General features: G+C 42.5%; 1 long non-coding RNA gene across 1 annotated transcript; it reads right to left on the reverse strand.

Annotated features, from left to right (window-relative positions):
* Positions 1-17,351: 17,351 nt before the first annotated feature.
* LOC307163593 lies at positions 17,352-19,158 on the reverse strand. Its single transcript, XR_013822104.1, has 3 exons — positions 19,103-19,158; positions 18,143-18,217; positions 17,352-18,052 (listed from the first exon to the last, which is right to left on the reverse strand). It is a non-coding gene; the product is annotated as an uncharacterized lncRNA (long non-coding RNA).
* Positions 19,159-19,825: the final 667 nt, after the last annotated feature.

The raw sequence follows: 19,825 nt of genomic DNA on the forward strand, positions 1-19,825 counted from the left end.
ATCAGATTAATCTCAGCGTCTTTGTCAGGATGATTCCTCTATTCTTCTATTGGGGGAAAATAGTTTAACTAATTAATGTTGTTCATAAACAAAGTCTTCTTTACAGACAAAGTCAATAACACTCAAACATATCTTTGTCTAACATCTTCCTATAATATGTTTAAAATATTTAAAAAAGAAATTCCTTGTATGACTCTGTATTATGTTAATGCCTTTCTTCAAATTGATTCAATATTGTTTGTTCTGTGTTTTATCTAAATGAACTGGAGTGCATTACCAGACAATATAAGCAAGAGTTCTGGGTCATTGACTCGCTGACTCTGTGCTTGCACTGCAATATACAAGGACTGGTTTAACTTCAAACTACTTTATTGGAATAAATGTTTTATAATAGACTATATAATGCACAAAAATAAACAATTATTAACTATTACAGAGGAATATATATAAAATAATAATAAAATAATAAATATATAAGGTGTCATTCATGTTTACAGTAAGTTTGTAATTTACACAGTGAAAAGCAACAAAATATGAAAATAAACTTTAAATAAAATACCACACAGATATTACACAACATATACTCTGAAATTCCTTATAAGTTTTCCTCAGTAGGATATTTTCCTGTAGGGGAGAGCGGGCACAAAGTAACGCTTTTGACTTTCTCAGTTTGTGTAAATTTACTTAGGGTTCAGAGTATTTATTTTTCCCCACATTCATTTCACACATGTCTAGTATAATTATATAGTTTTGTTTTAATAGTACAGTATATACTTTTTTCTTGATATACCTCGAAAGAATGGAAGTGAAATGTGACAACTTGCCCCATAGGTGGGGTATATTGTAACATGACCATATGACAGATAAAATGCTATCTGATCTAATCAAACAAATACACAAGACAAACTAAAATATTTTCTCAACAAAATACAATTATTTACTTTTTCATATAAAATAACGGCATTTTTTAATAATTAAAAATAAACTCATTTTTGAGTTTGACTACGAACACAGGAAAACACAGCTATACAACATAGTTCAAGACATATTTATAATTAGTCATTTCTGAACATTGACTCTCAGTCTTTATTCACCTTTTTCACATGTTTTCTCAATGTTTGTAATATTATCTAGTGTGTTATCAAAAGCTGTGATGAAGTTATGAAACTGTCATGAGGTTTTGTGCTAGAACAGAGTTTGCTGCAATACAGTAAATGTTTTCACTGTGCATTATGACTGTATACCGTAGTTGACCTTTACAGATGAAGGGTGAGTTACAGTAATGTGGCAGTCTCTACCATGGTAATCAGTTTACAGTATCACATAATGTACTATATTTGATGCCACCTGTCTCCCTTCTTCTGAAGCATCTCTGATCAATCTGATATATGTTATGTTATACAGTCATTGTCTGTCTCCTCTCCTCTATCCTGCTTTGTTCACAAATTGCAAATCTATTTGTATGAAATATACTCACTACAAAAAACTTTCTGGATTTTGACATTTTCAACACACATCACTTACAGTAGTATGATTTATAATTTGTTTTCCTCATGTTTTCCTACAGTATATGTCCCCACAAGGACAAGGATTTTGTATATTGCCATCTTTGTAGAGACATTTTGGCCCCATAATGTAGAGTTTACCAGGACACACACACACACAGGACACACACACACACACACACACACACACACACACACACACACACACACACACACACACACACACTTTGAACATAGTGGTTATTATCTAAGAAAAATCACTTAAAATGTAAAAAATAATTCATTACATTTGGTTATCTGTATCAGAAATTGCAAACAAAGTTCAAACTATATCTATAGAATCTGTATCTATAGAAATCTATAAGAAATGATTCATTGATTAATCACTAAGATCAGTTGGATTAAATAATAGACAAATGTATTAAACTGAACAAGAAGAGATGCAAATCAAAAGTTTGATAGTAATGGCGGCTACTGTGAATGAATATAGATGAAACAGTTATTTTGTGTTGTGAAAATGATACTTTGTGTTTTTGAGTATTGAACACATTTGGAAACATGATGAAATGTTTGAAAAAAGTGCACTTTTGATGATCTGTTGTAATATTAGCACTAAGAGTTGAAGAGTTGAAAATGTACACCTAACTTGTGAAAATAGTACCAAAGTAAATAAAAAAAACTGTAAAACATGAATCTCTTAAAGGGGTGATGAACTGAGAAATCAAAGTTTCCTTGAGCTTTTGACATATAAGAGATCATCATACTATAATAATATCCTGTAAGTTTCAGAACTGAAAACTACCTTGTTAGTCCAATAAAAGCTTTTATAGACATCAGGCTCAGCAAACGACTCGTTCTCTTACGAGAGGTTCTCTCGTATTGCGTAGTTGCTACGCTACGGGAAAGCCTTTCTTTCTCGAGATACTGAAGCCAAAAATTATCCTTAATTTTTATAATCTTGTCAACGCAGTGCGGCAGCCTGCAGACCTAGGGCAAGCTACTAGCGTGCCCATTGGCTGCCCTGCGGCAACTGCAGCAGCCTACCGCTGAGCCCTTGGCGTGACGTCACGACCAATGAGCGCGCTTGGCGCGCTTAATGCGTCACAGCCCGCGAAAAGGGGTGTGGCTTAGCGTATATAAACAGGGCTCGAAGGCTGCTTCTCTGATTTCTGTCTTTTCAGCGAAGCTCTTCGCATCGCTGCTCTCTGAGGAAGCCGCCGTCGAAGCAAGCGACCAGCACGCCGAGGATCTCAGCCTGAGGACGCCGGCGCCTTCGCCGCCTTCAGCCTTCCCTGCCTGCTTCGCTATCCGGCGAATATATCCTTTACCGCTCTGTGTTGTATGTGTTTGTGTGTTCGCCCCGCGACACACTCTGCATCTAAAAGAGCGCGAGGCGTTGTTGCAAATGCCTCGCTCATCCTGTGGCTCGTGCAGAGCCTCGCTCAGCGACGGAGACCGCCACGTGGTTTGCGCTCTCTGCCTGGGCTTCGACCACGCAGCCCGCGCCCTCTCCACGGGCGGCTGCGAACAGTGTGAGGACTTGCCGATGTCGACCCTGCGGGCTCGACTCGCCATGTTTGATGATCCTCCACCTTCCCCGGCTGCCTCTTCAGGGCCGCGAAAGAAGAAACGCCGCTCTCAAAGGCCTCCCGAGCCGGTGGTTATAGCTGAGCGCCCGCCGAAGCCCCTCCCGCGAGCCTCGCTCTCTCCTTCTCCCCCGCCCTTCACCGACGCGCAGCGGCCGGCCACTGCCTGCACTGCCGTCGCCTCAGGGGATGAAGCAGATGACGCTGCTGACAGCTGCTCTCTGCTTGCTTCGGACAGCGAGGAGTGGTCGGGCTCTCACCGCTCCGCCTCCTCGACTCCAGAGTCTGGCAGGTCCCGCTCCAGTGTCGACGCGGAGCTTATCCGCCTCCTCACCAAAGCGGTCGACCGACTGGGATTAGACTGGTCCCCACCCAAGGAGCCCGCGCCGAACCGACTCGACGGGTGTTTTCTGCCTAGCCGCCGCCAAGCGCCAGCCTCTAGGTCAGCACCCTTCCTGCCCGAGCTCCACGCAGAGCTATCGAAGTCGTGGAACGCGCCCTTCTCCGCTAGACTCCGCTCGTCTGTCTCCTCGGCTCTCTCCCAGGTGGACGGGGCCGCCGAGAAAGGCTATACCGGCATCCCTTCCGTTGAGGAAGCGGTGGCAACGCACCTTTGCCCGCCGTCTGCTAGATGGCGCTCAAAGTCTGCCCTGCCGTCCAAAGCCTGCAGGACCACATCAGCTCTCGCCGGCCGCGCATTCGCCGCCTCCGGCCAAGCTGCTTCCGCCCTGCACTCGATGGCTGTTCTCCAGATCCTGCAAGCCGACCTCCTCCGCGAATTGGACGAGAAGGGCTCGGATCACACAGCCTTAACAGATCTGCGCAGCGCGACGGACCTTTCGCTCCGCGCTACCAAGACCGCTGCACAAGCCATCGGCAGATCTATGGCCGCGCTCACCGTCATCGACAGACACTTATGGTTGACGCTGGCGGATATGAGTGAGTCGGAACGCGCTGTTTTCCTCAACGCCCCGCTCTCGCCCACTGGCCTCTTCGGCCCTGCGGTCAGCGGGATTGTGGACCGCTTCTCTGAAGTACAGAAGGCGTCGCAGGCTATGAATCTCTTCCTGCCCCGCCGCTCGAGCCCAGCCGCAGGCCGCTCTCAAGCTCAGCCTCCTGCGCGCAGCTCCACACAGCGCTCGTCTCGGCCACCAACTGCTTCGCAGCGACGCCAGGGCGGCCGCCCTAGGTCGCGCTCAACCAGCCGTCACAGACCGCCGCCCCCCAGGGGTCCGCGTCCCAAGATAACGCTGAAGTCTGAGCCCGCGAAGTCCTCCTAGCACCCGCAGGGAGGAAAAGATGGCTGAGTCCCGCTGCGGCCGGACCGCCATCAAAACGCCCAGCTCTGTCAGTCCCCTCAGTACAGGCTACTGCAGCAGCTTACACCGCAGCCAACGAGCCAGTAACACCACTCGCTCGCCTGCACACAAACGCCGTTTTTACGGCGGCCCAAATAAATCTCAGAAAGAGTGTAAATTCGGGTTTTCCGGCTCCGGCCGAAGGCGTTGTAAGTGTAGAAAATGTGCCCACTCCCACGTGCTCACTGCTTCACACAAACACGGTCCCCATGGTAACGCGTTCAGAGCGCTCTCTCATAAAGCGGTCACACACCGCTCGAGTACTAAGTGTAGTAAATGTGCCCACAACTCTGTGCTCACATCTACCCGTAACTCGCTCTGCCACTCGGTTACCCCGGGCAACAACGGCTCAGGCCGAGAGTGTTATAAGTGTAGAAAATGTGCCCACTCCCATGTGCTCACTGCTTCACACAAACAGGGTCCCCATGGTAACGCGCACACAGCGCTCTCTCATGAAGCGGACGCAAGCCGCTCGAGTATTAAGTGTAGAAAATGTGCCCACAACCTTGTGCTCACACCTACCCGCTGCTCGCTCTGCCAGTCAGTTACCTTGGGTCACAGACCTTCTAAAGCTCCCAAACACTGGCCATGTCATAAGTGTAAACTCTGCGCCCGCTCACGAGCACGCGCACTCACTTTTAGACATTATAATCCCCACGCCACTCTCGCGCCTGGGATGTTTGACAGCAAATCACGCTCCATCCGATGGGACCGAGCTACTGAGTGCTGTTCAGTCGGCCAATACTGTTTACCAGCCCCCGTGTTCGAGCACCAGCGGCGCGCACGCCGCTCCATCCTCTCTGATACAGGTTCCCCATCCCGCGCAGCGCGGCGATCTGAACCCAGAGACCATTCGACCCCTAGCTATGCATGCGGAAGCATGGGAAGCGATTCAGGGCGCGTCAGAATGGGTGCTGAATACTATAAAACACGGCTATTCGCTTCAATTCGCTCGTCGCCCTCCGCGCTTTACAGCACAGACGGAGACGAGAGTGAGTTCAGAAGCTGCGCACCTGCTTCAAGCAGAAATAGCGAAGCTGCTGCGCATAGGGGCTATAGAACAGGTTCATCCTTCTCTGAGCGAGTCGGGCTTTTACAGCCGCTATTTCCTCGTACCCAAGAAGGACGGAGCGTTAAGACCTATTTTAGATCTGAGACATCTGAACAAAGCCCTCATGAGACGGCCGTTCAAAATGATCACAACCAGAAAAATCCTCGCGCAGATTCGCCCAGGAGACTGGTTTATCTCTCTCGATCTAAAAGACGCTTACTTTCAGATCCAGATAACTCCCCGTCACAGGCCATTCTTGAGATTCGCCTTCAACGGTCGAGTATATCAGTACACAGTCCTGCCCTTCGGCCTGTCTTTGGCACCCCGTACATTTACGAAATGCATGGACACGGCCCTCGCTCCCCTGAGAAAACAGGGAATGCGAATACTGAATTATCTGGACGATTGGCTTATTCTAGCGCAGTCAGAGACGGAACTTGTGTCTCACAGAACAGCGCTTCTCAGCCATCTGGAGGAGCTGGGTCTCTCGGTCAACTGGACCAAGAGCTCGCTATCGCCCCGTCAGTCAATTTCCTTTCTTGGAATAGAACTGGACTCGGTGGCTATGACGGCCAGACTGTCGGAGCAGCGCGCGCGCCGCATCCGCCTCCTCGCCGCATCCCTCCAAATAGGCAGCCGGGTTCCGCTGAGGACATTCCAGCGTATCTTGGGGCATATGGCCTCAGCTGCAGCAGTGCTCCAGCTGGGCTTACTGCGCATGCGCCCGCTTCAACGCTGGCTGAAAGCGCGCGTGCCCCACCGAGCCTGGGCGGCCGGCGGCTTGCGAGTCAGAGTGAATCAGGGCTGCATTTCAGCCCTGCAGCCCTGGCTGGCAGCCGAATGGTATCTCACGGGAGTGACTATGGGAGTGATTTCACACCGGAAAGTTGTCTCGACAGACGCTTCCAACCTAGGTTGGGGAGCGCTCTTCGAAGGCAGACCGGTCTATGGCCGCTGGTCAGACCAGGAGAATCTCCTACACATAAACTGTCTAGAGATGCTCGCGGTCGAGAAAGCGCTCAAACACTTCCTCCCATTCCTCCACGGTCACCATGTTCTAGTCCGCACGGACAATACATCGGTAGTGGCCTATGTGAATCGCCAAGGCGGTGTCAGATCAAAGACGCTCTGCACCCTGGCGGAACGCCTCCTCGTGTGGGCTCAGCACCCTCTGCGCTCGCTGAGAGCCGCGCATGTGCCTGGCCACCTGAACGAGGGTCCCGACAGACTGTCCAGTCACTGTGGCGCCGTTTCGACAAAGCGAAAGTCGACCTTTTTGCGTCAAAAGACAACGCTCATTGCCCAGAGTTCTTCTCGAAGAACGAGGACGCGCTGGCCCAGACCTGGCCCAGCGGCCCGTTGTACGCTTTTCCCCCGGTCTCTCTGCTGCCTCAGGTCATCGAGAGAATCAGGGAAGCGCGCCACTCAGTGCTCCTCATAGCCCCATGCTGCGAGAACCAAGCTTGGTTCCCGGATCTAATACAGCTGGCAGACTCAGCCCCCTGGCCGATACCGGTGAAGAGAGACCTTCTCTCTCAAGCCCGCGGCTCGATATGGCATCCCCATCCAGAGCGCTGGTCTCTGCATGCGTGGAGCCTCAACGATTACACGCTGATCTGCCAGACGGGGTCATGAACACGATCATACAATCTAGAGCCCCCTCTACGAGGCGGCTCTACATGTCGAAATGGTCAGTGTTTAACAGATGGTGCACTGCTAAGGGACTCGATCCACAGACATGTGGGGTATCGCGAGTACTGTGTTTCCTTCAAGAGCTACTGGACGCGGGCAGGTCCCCCTCCACGCTCAAAGTCTATGTTGCGGCCATTTCAGCGCTCTCTGTTTCAGAGCGGGGCCGCGCATTAGGAAGGAACGAGTTCGTCATCCGCTTCCTTAGGGGAGCCAGGAGGATGAACCCCCCGCGACCCCCCTCGGTTCCTATGTGGGATCTTTCTCTGGTCTTGGAGGCCCTGAGAGCGCATCCCTTCGAACCCTTGGAAACTGTGGATATGAAATACCTCACGCTCAAAACCGTTTTTCTGATAGCACTGTCTTCAGTCAAACGAGTGGGAGACCTTCACGCGTTATCTACTAACGCCGCGTGCCTCGAGTTCGGACCTAATGACTCCAAAGTCATTCTCAGACCGAGGCATGGGTACGTTCCCAAAATTTTGGGCACTCCCTTCAGAGCACAGGTCATTTCCCTCTCAGCCCTGCCAACGCACGGCAGCGAGGCCGATAGTAATCTCCTCTGCCCGGTCAGGGCGTTGAGAAACTACATTTCACGGTCCGCCGCTTTCAGGCGCTCGGATCAGCTCTTTGTTTCGTTTGGTGGGCGCACCAAGGGTCTCGCCGCCTCGAAACACAGCCTGTCCAGATGGATAGTGGACGCTATTGCTGCTGCTTATGCGTCTAAAGACCTGCAGTGCCCATTGGGCATTCGAGCTCACTCCACCAGAGGCATGGCCTCGTTGTGGGCGTGGTCCAGCGGGATTCCCATTCATGACATTTGTGCAGCGGCAGGCTGGGCCTCCCCCTCCACATTTGTTAGGTTTTACAACCTGGATGTTCCCGCCTTGCAGGCGAAAGTGTTATCAGTCTAAGTCTCGCGTATGCCAGCCCACTATCTGTGCGCGGGCTACGTTGTGTGATTTAGCTCTACTGGTTGAGCTGCACTATGCAGGGAATTGTCAGTTCGGACCGGCCGTGCCGCTCCTAACCCCCTAGTGTGTGCTTATGTACGGCGCTAGCCCTCTTTGGGCCGCCCGGCTCTCTGCTATCACGTTCCCCGGGCTCTCCCTGGGACTCATTCAGCGGATGCTGGGCGCGCACGGCGTTGACAAGGGCGTTCCTGTAGCGTAGCAACTACGCAATACGAGAGAACCTCTCGTAAGAGAACGTTTCGGTTACTCACGTAACCTCTGTTCTCTCTAGAAGAGGGAACGAGTATTGCGTAGCCCGCCGTGCTCGCGCCACGAGCTCATTTCGCTTCATGCGACAGAAACCAGAGAAGCAGCCTTCGAGCCCTGTTTATATACGCTAAGCCACACCCCTTTTCGCGGGCTGTGACGCATTAAGCGCGCCAAGCGCGCTCATTGGTCGTGACGTCACGCCAAGGGCTCAGCGGTAGGCTGCTGCAGTTGCCGCAGGGCAGCCAATGGGCACGCTAGTAGCTTGCCCTAGGTCTGCAGGCTGCCGCACTGCGTTGACAAGATTATAAAAATTAAGGATAATTTTTGGCTTCAGTATCTCGAGAAAGAAAGGCTTTCCCGTAGCGTAGCAACTACGCAATACTCGTTCCCTCTTCTAGAGAGAACAGAGGTTACGTGAGTAACCGAAACGTTTTTCAAAGTGGGGAACTATGACGTCACGTCAAAGAGGATAAAACACCGCCTCCACAAAAGAAGATCAACGCCTACTTCAACACGGCCTGTTTAGCCCCGCCCACCGATTCGCCCAAACATGCTAAATAACATAGGACGACATGATGATTGCTAAACCGGATCGAGCTACTTAGGCCTACAAGCAATAAACATGCTGTTTACTAAATATTGTGCAGTGCCTGTTTGTGGAAGAAGACAGTCATAAGCTTCCTTCGGATTCCAGCATGGTTAAACTTTATTAAATCAGTCAATCACAATTTCCCGACACGGATCTGCCAGCAACATGTAAGTAACCATGTATATTCTAATGCCTGATCTGCGATCAGTGATTTCGGTGTAATTATTCAAGTTCAGATATTTCTCTTAAAATCGTTCAATACTGTTTATGCATCAGTGACTAAACAATCAACTTCACATAATTTCTCGTAGTATTATGAAAATAATCTTTTTTAAAACTGTTATTAAATTATATAGCCTAGCCTACAGAAAGCGATCAAAGAACGATCCCTTTCGCCCAAGCTGTCAATCAAACAGCACAGCGCGAGCCGCGAGAGCTTATCTGGACACTTACCAAACTCGTGATGACATAATGACACTGTTACACTACACAACGAAGCTCTTACTGTGTACTCACATCGTGTTTGCATTGTGATTTGGTGTAAGCATTTGTGAGAGTGCAAAAATTGCGTTGCAATGATAAGATCTTTATTCACGCGATCAACAGACTGTCTGTCATCTGCTCAGTGCTCATCATGCTGCAACCTTTCATGTGATGGAATAGTTTTAAATATAATGCTTTAAACGATACTTTTCACGATTTGTTAATCTCGATAGCTGTAATAGTAAAAACGTAGTAAAAGTTTTCGAGAGAGTTCCTGTAATACTAGCTATTTCATTGCAAGCATGTCAGCCAATCACAGCAGTGGGCGTTTACACTGCAGTCTCACAGCAGACACGCTCCTTAAAACGGAGCGTTCAAATCTGAGGCAGAAATCAGGCTTGGAAAAATGGCTTTTATTTATAAATTATGACAATTTTTTATGTAAAAATCATACTAACATTATAAGGGCACCCCAGGGAACATTATAAAATAATAAAACAATCCAGTTCATGACCCCTTTAACATAATTTATGCAATTACAATTATAACTGACTTCCTTTTATTTGGTAATAATCTTGTCTTTGTTCTGATTGAATTTGTTGACTAAATTTAAGAATCTGACATAAGAGGACACCGATATGACAATGAATTTAAAAACACTGTTTATCTCTTGCTTTATTATTAGAGTTTTGATCTTCTCTCAACCGATAGAGCACATCCTGCATTATATTGTATTATAATGACTATTTAATATTAGCCTACCACTAAACTTTGACTATAGGGATGTTGCATATTAATTGTTCTAGGAAACTCAAAGCATATTTAAATGTTTGTGTAATTTGTGCTATACTCCATAATGATGTTTGTTGCGTAAGTAGAGCCCGCAGCCCCCCAAGTCCTGCCCTGTCCAGGCTAATGGCACTATGCAATAATTATACAATTTTTATGAGCTATTTTTTCCATTAGAATTATTTTTTTAATATTTTTTTTATTATTATTTTCAATAAATGCAACATTTCTCATTAAAATAGAGTGCAGGCCTTTAAAATCCATTTTTTGAAGTGAGAAAAGCGCAATCCAGTGGCGTTACAAAATAAAAATTTGTGTGATGTCGTGTAACCGCCTATAGGTTATACTGTAGCTCCTATATAGGCTTTTTGATTCGCATTTTTTGTTTGTTTTTTTAGACATGATTTCTCCATTGTATTAGTTTTTATTTTATTTAGATATATATTTAGACATTCTAAAAGACTACTTTTTGTCAAGGTTTAGATATTTTTGTTAGATAAGTATCAGGTTTTGCATTATGATTACAATCAAATAATAACATTTGGTTAGAAAGGGAACACAATGCAAGCATTTTTGTTACTCAGTATTTGATCATTAAAAAATCAAACAAAATAAGGGATGGATAGTGATAATTCAAAACACTTTATACAGACATTTTGCAATTAATTGGTATTTTGTTCAGTTTAATTCTGGTAATAAAACTTCAGAAGGGAACAGCAATTATGATCTAACAGCAAAAACATAAAGGCATTTTTAGAGTTGTTTTGTCTGAGTGACATACACAAAAGTAAAGACTCGTAACTCCAAAACTATAACAAGGAGAGTCAAAAGGTAGGTATCGTTTGATAGAACACTTTTAAAAAATTTTGAAAATATAAATTACATTACATTTGGACATTCTCCTGCTGAGAAACTGCTGATAAAAGACAAAAATATATAATTTTTATTATGATGTTGCATATCTTTCTTTTTTGACATGCAATAACCCAGGAAGGAAATAAGGTTGGAGGAACATTCTTTTTTGGTGAAGTCTCTCTACATGTGAACTGCATCTGGATAACATTTTGTGGTGATCGCTGTTACGTCCATGACGTAAGGTTTTGTTTGTGTGTGCCCAAGCTGTGCTGTTTCTCTCTCTATCCCTGTAGAGGGGGGGGGATTTAAACTGCAACCATCATCAGAGCCGTGTTGGTAAAACTTTTCAGTCAAAATCAAGACAGGATATTGTCATTAAAATAATACAAGTTGCAAATAATCTGTTACAATCAGGAACTGAGATAACTCTTGTTTACCAGCTCATATAGGAGTCGTAGGAAACGGGTTGATAAATGTGCTTAAGCGAGCAGCTGGAAATTGTAGATATTGAGGTTAATTATAGCAAAGCAGAAATTAAGAATATGGTTAAAAACATTGTTAAGGGTAAACATTATGGGACAATGGGCAGACTGGAAGACAGTTCTATAATGTCCAGAATAAAGTGGGAAAGGGCAGAAATATGAACAGAAGTAAGGAGGAGGAGGATGTGTTGTCAAGAATGAGGTGTGGACACACAAGATTAAATAAGACTTTGGTAATAATGAAGAAGCATGCTGATGGCAATTGTGAATTCTGTGATAGTCCAGAGTCTGTAGAGCATGTTATACTACAATGTCCTAAATATCAGAAAGAAAGACAAAGATTAAGTTCACAATTGCAAAGAAAACAGTTAACATTAAACTTAGAAGACCTCCAAAGAAGCTCAGGTGAAATATGTGTTAAATATATATTTAGTTTCCTGAGAAATACAGGACTAATTACAAGAATTTAGGTGATGTTTATTATTATTATTATTATTATTATTATTATTATAATTGGAAACACCCCAGTCCAGCAGGTGGCGGTAATGCACCATTAAAGTTAGTTGCCAACCGCCATAAAATTGAAAGAAGAAGAAGAAGAAGAAGAAGAGCCGTGTTGGTGGTGACTTGGCAGGGAGGCACTGTTTCAGAAAAAACTGAAGCTTCCCCGGTCGCCGCCATTGATTAGCAGAACTTCACCTGCTGTTAGCATTCCATTGACTCCCATTCATTTTGGCATCACTTTGAAAGCGAATAACTTTACATCTGAGGCGTTTAACCCTCTGATGGTCTTTTTTTATGTCTACACTCGAGTTCTTTGGGGTCTCTAGAGACCCCAGACAATAACATTTAATTTTGTAACAAGATAATAGTTTTTTTTTTTACAAATGTAATTTTATTCTGTTTGTTAATGTTTTTACTCAACATTTGTGCAGTTTTTGGAGAATTTATGATATTTTTTAAATTTCTATAAATAATTAAATAAATAATTATTTAAATAGCCTTTTTACAAAAAAACAGCATTTGATGTAAAATTCACTTTATAAAAGACCCAGATTTCTAACTTTCATTCATGGGGATAACATGGATGATTTTAAATGGTTTAATGTAACATTTATGCCCATTTTTTGGAAAATGCAGTTTTAAAATAAAAAATAATAATTTTAACCACTAGATGGCTATAGAGCTCCAGTATATGCTATTTGCTATTAGACTACCTGAAAGATATATTTTCACAAGTTGGATTCAGTTGGATTCATATCTAAATATTATAAAATCACAATTATAACAAAAATAAAATATTTTTGTCAAAGTTTAGCATTTTTTGTACCAAAAAAACCCCCAGTTTTTCAATAATGTTACATTATGATTAGAATCAAACCTGAACAAAATGTTACAAAGAGAAATGTTGGAGTCTTAAGATTTTATCATTTATTTCAATCATTTATTTTTAATCTAATTCTATATTCTAGACACACATAATTGTGTGTGTGTGTGTGTGTGTGTGTGTGTGTGTGTGTGTGTCTGAGAGATAAAGAGAGAGAGTGTGTGAGTACACATTGTCGATGTGCCAGTGCCACCACACCACTTTATATTTGTAGTGGTTCCGCATTTTGGATGATTTTATTTGACACATTATAGCCTTACAAATGTTCCTGTGTGTGTATGCGTGTGTGTGTGTGTCTGAGTGTGTGTGTCTGTGTGCACATTTTTCAATGTGTCAGTGTCACCAATTTAGTTTTGCGGTGGTTCTGCATTTTGGATGATTTTATTTGACAAATTATAGCCTTACAAATGTTCCTGTGTGTGTGTGTGTGTGTGTGTGTGTGTGTGTGTGTGTGTGTGTGTGTGTGTGTGTGTGTGCACATTTTTCAATGTGTCAGTGTCACCAATTTATTTTTGTGGTGGTACTGCATTTTGGATGATTTTATTTGACACATTATAGCCTTACAAATGTTTGTGTGTGTGTGTGTGTGTGTGTGTGTGTGTGTGTGTGTGTGTGTGTGTGTGTGTGTGTGTGTGTGTGTGTGTGTGTGTGTGTGTGTGTGTGTGTGCGCGCATTTTTCAATGTGTCAGTGTCACCAATTTATTTTTGTGGTGGTACTGCATTTTGGATGATTTTATTTGACACATTATAGCCTTACAAATGTTCCTGTGTGTGTGTGTGCGTGTGTGTGTGTGTGTGTGTGTGTGTGTGTGTGTGTGTGTGTGTTTACATTTTCAATGTGTCAGTATCACCAATTTATTTTTGTGGTGGTACTGCATTTTGGATGATTTTATTTGACAAATTATAGCCTTACAAATGTTCCTGTGTGTGTGTGTGTGTGTGTGTGCGTGTGCGTGTGCGTGTGTGTGTGTGTGTGTGTGCACATTTTTCAATGTGTCAGTGTCACCAATTTAGTTTTGTGGTGGTACTGCATTTTGGATGATTTTATTTGACAAATGATAAGAGAACAGTTTTTATAGTCTCAAAAATGTATTCCTCTATATGTGTGTGTGTGTGTGTGTGTGTGTGCGCTTGTTGTGAGCAAAATAATTCAGCATTGTGGATGCTTTTTGAATTGGTGGAAGTGTGCCACTTTATTTCTGTCATTTCTGTCAATGTGTTCTGCGTTGTTTCTGATTTTGATGATGAATTTTGTCTATTTTGATTGCGGGGTCTCCAGAGACCCCGAGGACCTCGAGTGTCACAAATTTTGTCACGCTAACATAAAAACAGATATCCTTCCACTTTATAATTTTTTTTGTAGATCTAGAAAGTGTTAAGAGCCGTAGAAGGTTTCATACCATTTGGACAAAGGGAACATTTTTTTTAATTTGAGCAAAAGTCATTTGCGGGTCAAAAAGACCCCGCGGACCATCAGAGGGTTAAAGACTCCATTTGTCCATTATTTATTTCTAAAGAAACACAAAAATGTATAAAAGGCTCCATTGTATCTTAAGTTATGGCCCCGCAGAAGCAGTTTTTGTAAAAGTAAGCTAACGATTGCGTCATAACCACGCGACTCTCTGTCGCACAGTAGAGAAATTACCGTATGGACAGGAGGAGAAGCTCGCGGGCAATCGGGGGGACGTGGAGGCAAAGTGACAAAATAATTAATCAGAATACAAAAGTTGCTCCTGCTCCTAGCTCATGGACACCTCCTACTCACACTCTCCGTCTCTGCAAGTTTCGGAAGGGAATGATTCAGATTTCTCTTGGCACAGCTAGAAGACAGACGGGTTGCTCACAGTTTGAGTCTGCGCAGTACGCTCAGCCATCAGGAAGTGAGTGCTTCTAATTGACTTCACTTTTCTCCGTTGAATCCAATGGGGTCGCTGTGTCCATTTCTTTTACTGTCTATGGGCTTGACTGTGTGCAGCAGCAGCAGCTTTGAGGTCTCATCTTCAACCCCAGACCTGACCTGATGTTCTGTTGAAGCCAGTAGTTGATAGTGTATCTCTACCTCATGTTGTGTTCTATTGAAGTAACATAACAGCAAACAATCATTATCAAACTGTAGGTTAAAAAAACAGTAATAAAAATGTAATAATAATAATAAATATTATTTTAACTATATACATACAAACTGTAATTATTTTATGTATTGTTATCAGGAACACCTATTATGTGTTTTTGTGTGCATTTGAACGAGAGAGAGTCTCTTGTATTTTTTTATATTTTGATTTTATTTAGCATATTCTCCAAATTTGCTGTTGCAGTCTTACCAGGTCATATCAGTTCATGTCTGTGTGTGTGTGTGTGTGGGGGGGGGGTGTCTTATTTGCACTCTTGATGTTTTAGAGTGTCACCCCTTCATTGCTGTGCACTTTTTTTCTGCACAGTGGCTGATTTGTAGTTTGTACCACCAAAAGTTTCTCTGAGTTTTCGTATTTTTTCGTATTTCCCATTCATTTCTTATGTCGGTCATTTTTGACCGCGAAGGAGCCAATTTTTTTTTACGACCCTTTAACATATCCGAATGATGTCCATGATATTTTTGTGTGTTCACATAGCTAATACAACAAAAGTCACCAAGTTTCATTCCATTCCGATGAAGCAAAAAAATTCAAAATTTCTAAACGTAAAAGTTTTCGCCCATATTTGACCTAAGAGGGCCGGTCTTTTTTACAGACTTTTCTTACAGTGTGTCTTTATCAATGTTTATAAACAATTTAAATGATGTTCATTTGAAATTATGATAATGTTGTTATAGAGATTTTAGAAACGGCTGCTCAAAATGAAACTCCTCAATGTTTTTGTCAGGTTTTGGAGAAGGGAAGAACGTGTCGTTTGAGGATCGTCAGTGGCATCAGTGTTGCATCCCAGACTTCAACATTTTATGATTCCAAATAGCTGAATAACTAACCATCTGAGATTTCAGTAAAGAGATAAAGGTTAGGATCATAATTTTCAGGAATATTACAGCACAATGACTGTATATTAGCACTGTTTGTTGTTTGTTTTTGGCATCTGATAGAGCTTTTGACTTGGAAACAGTGACGTCAGACTTAATAAGCGGACTGAAACACAAATGTTTTCAAATTAAGTGAAGATGGACATTTTTAGAAGTGAATGTATTAAAATGTATTACACATCATAGAAGTGAATGTATTAAAATGTATTACACATCATAGAAGTGAATGTATTAAAATGGATCTAAAATATGTAATAAACAATTCTTATTTTGTATTTGGTTCAGTTTGTTTATTATAATAGAAGTTAATGGTAACCATAGTAACAACATGGAATTAATTTAAAAAATGGTTCCTGGAGGCACCCAAAAGCGGTTCCACACAGTGCTTCATATATATATGCTCCATAGTTCCTCAGGAAACATGTGTGGTTCCTCAGAGAACCACAGCTTTTTAAAGGGTGCCTAGAGGATCTACAGACGGTTCCGCCGGTGTGGCAAAGTGAAGAACCCCAAACGGTTCCTCCAGGCACCTTTTATTTTTACAGTGTGGGATTGGGATTCTGCATTCCGGATGAGGGTGGGGAGATCGTTCCACCAGCATGGAACCGTGAATGAGAATGTTCTGGAGAGTGATTTTTTGGCTCTCTGTGATGGAACCACGAGCTGTCGCTCATTGACCGATCGTACACTGTAAAAACTAAAGGTGCCTGGAGGAACCTTTTGGGGTTCTTCACTTTGCCACGCCAGCGGAACCGTCTGTAGATCCTCTAGGCACCCTTTAAAAAGGGGCGGTTCTCTGAGGAACCACACAGGCTTCCTGAGGAACTCTTATATGAAGCACTGTGTGGAACCACTGTGGGTGCCTCCAGGAACCAAATTTCAATTTTTTTTTATTTGTATTAAATTAATTTCATGTTGTTACTACGGTTACCATTAACTTCTATTATAATAAACAAACTGAACCAAATACAAATGAATTGTTTATTACATATTTTAGATCCATTTTAATACATACACTTCAATACACTTGGGGAAAAAAGCTAGTAATGGATTAATATCAATGAATACACACAAAAAAAATTGTATAATACATAAGTAACATGAATAATCAACCATGTGTATACAATAGGCTACACAAGAAAAGACATCTCAACAAAATGCATAGAAAACACGTTCCATGTAATAAATCAATGTAAAAAAATTCAAATTGACTAATTAAAAATGTCCATCTTCACTTAATTTTAAAACGTTTCAGTTCGCTTAAGTCTGACGCAACTGTTTCCAAGTCCAAAAGCTCTCTCAGATGCCAAAAACAAACAGTGCTAATATGCACTCATTGTGCTGTAATATTCCTGAAAATTATGATCCTAACCTTTATCTCTATTCCGAAATCTCAGATGGTTAGTTATTCAGCTATTTTGAATCATAAAATGTTGAAGTCTGGGATACCGTGAGACTGGAGACTGTAATGTACACAATGGCTTTTGAAAAGCTTAAATGTGTGACTTGAATCAACAGTTCCCATAAATGGTTGTTGAGTATTCTCAATATCTAGAAACAAGATAAAGGAAGTAGAGGCTTCGACCCGGAAACAGTATTCCTTATGTCACAACAAGCAGAAAACATTTTCCAATTGAACAGAGTTAAGGTGCAGTAAAATTATCTGTTGTTCTGTGAATGTTCACTGGTGAATTCAGTCATTTCAATAAGAATCCACACGATCAGCAATTTTGTGTGGTGCTTCATACATTACATTGCTACACTGCTGACAATGGTCAATGGACCTTTTTGTCTGTGTAATTTCACGAAATTCACAAATGTGACACACCTTTACTCGCTGCAACATAAAATGCAATCAATTATAAAATCTTCACAAGGGACATGTGAGGTACTTAACGAGTTAGAAAAGTGAAAAGGTGCATCAGCTTCATTTTCTGTTTGTTTTTCCTCTTTTCTGGTGGATGGTCCAGGCACTTCAATGATTTTCAGGTCTACAGGAGGATTTTTATTCTTGTTCAAACTTGTATTTCAGCTTACCGAGATCCCTGCAAAGTACAAAATTTACTGTTAGTAAGGTTTTTAAAGTGATAGTTGTGAAATTTAAATAATTTCCTAAGCCTTGTGACGTTCCAAACCTGTTTGACTTTCTGTCTGTGGAACCCAAAAGCAGATCTCAGGCATAATGCAACCCCTGTCACCATTCAATTTCACTGCATAAAACACAAGCAGAAACAAATTAATAAATCATTCATGTAACCATTCTTATGTACTCTTGTCTAGTTCAATTCAATGCAACAATTTATGTAAAAATGGTTAAGATCCAAAAATGTCCCAGAAAAGATCCTAAAAATAATCAATGAATTCACAACTCATGTGTTATGGTTTGTGTTGTAAGTCTTATGAAGCCATTTAATAGCTTTTTCCTTTTTTTGTCGAAAAAGACCAAACTTGAAGTTATAATTCAGGGTTCAAATGTCTTATATTCAAATGCATAATGATTAAGGTATAGCCTCTAAGGCTACGTTTACACGAAAACGATCTGAAGAGAAAACGCAAAAGTGATCACTTTTTATTCTGCGTTTAGATGAGCGTTATGGGGGGGGAATCTGCGTGCATACGGTGACGCAAAAGTGTGTGAAATTCAATGTAGTATGCACTCCAGGTGGCTAGGTGGCAATGTGAAGCACTGATCGGTGCCTTCACTGTCTAGCAGACTTTTGCGTTTTTACCGTTTAGACGGAAACACGACGGTGGAGCGTTTTTAAGATTTCCACTCTGGAGGGTGGTTTCACTTTTTTGCGTTTTTAAGTCCCAAAAACGCTGTCGCCGTCTAAACGAAAGGCACATCTGATAAAATATTTTTACGTTTTCACCCGGGAGCGTTCTCGTGTAAACAGGGCCTAAAAAATGCATAGCATTATTGGCTCCAAACCTGTGATATTACATGAATAACATGAATGAGATTTGAGAGCATGAGGGAAGAAGATTTTCAGAGAATAACTGATTAAAAAACACAAGTACACAGTCAAACAATACAATTGCACACAGAGAAAGTTCATAGTAATAAAGTACTTGCATGTGGTGCAGGTACTTACTGTAATTCAATGTTGCCACTGAAACATTGTACTGGTTGTTCTGGGGAAACAAAATAACAAAGCTGATTATTCACAACATAATATTTATTGACCACTAAATGGATTCAAAATGGTATTTGATAGAATGAGGGCACCTGTAGTAAGTAAAGTTAGGTTAAACAAAAACAGACCAAACTATATTAACCTGCTTTTGTTATTCATAACAAACACCAATGACGACAGCAGGAATCAGCTAAATTAGTTAGGCTGTATATCAGTAATTTGAAGACACAGTTGTACAGAATATGTTTAATTGAATGACTAACTTTAAATCAATCTAAGACAATAAGTCGATAATTTCCAATTGTTCATTAGATCAACGTAGTTAGCATCGCGGCTAAAACCTTCATACCAGATACTGTACAATAAACGAGTGGTAAACACTGTAAAAACGTAGTAATGTATAATAAATTTAGTTTATAGATATGTGTGTTTGAATATATAGTGAGTATTTATATTTCTTTGGCGAGTTTACAAACCTTGTAACGAAGAGCCGAACAAACGGCGGAAGATGCGGCAGGCTTTGATGAGGAGAGCCGTTACATTCAAACTCAATGACGATCAGCTGAGCTTTGTTGCGCGCGAGCAGCGCGAGCATCAGTGAAGCGACGACAGCAGAGGAATAGCAGCAGTTTCGTGACTGAATAAAACCTTTATCTTCCTGGTTCTTCTTCTTCAAATAAT

The sequence above is a fragment of the Squalius cephalus genome (genome assembly GCF_949319135.1).
Source record: "Squalius cephalus genome assembly, chromosome: 8".
NCBI lineage: Eukaryota > Metazoa > Chordata > Actinopteri > Cypriniformes > Leuciscidae > Squalius > Squalius cephalus.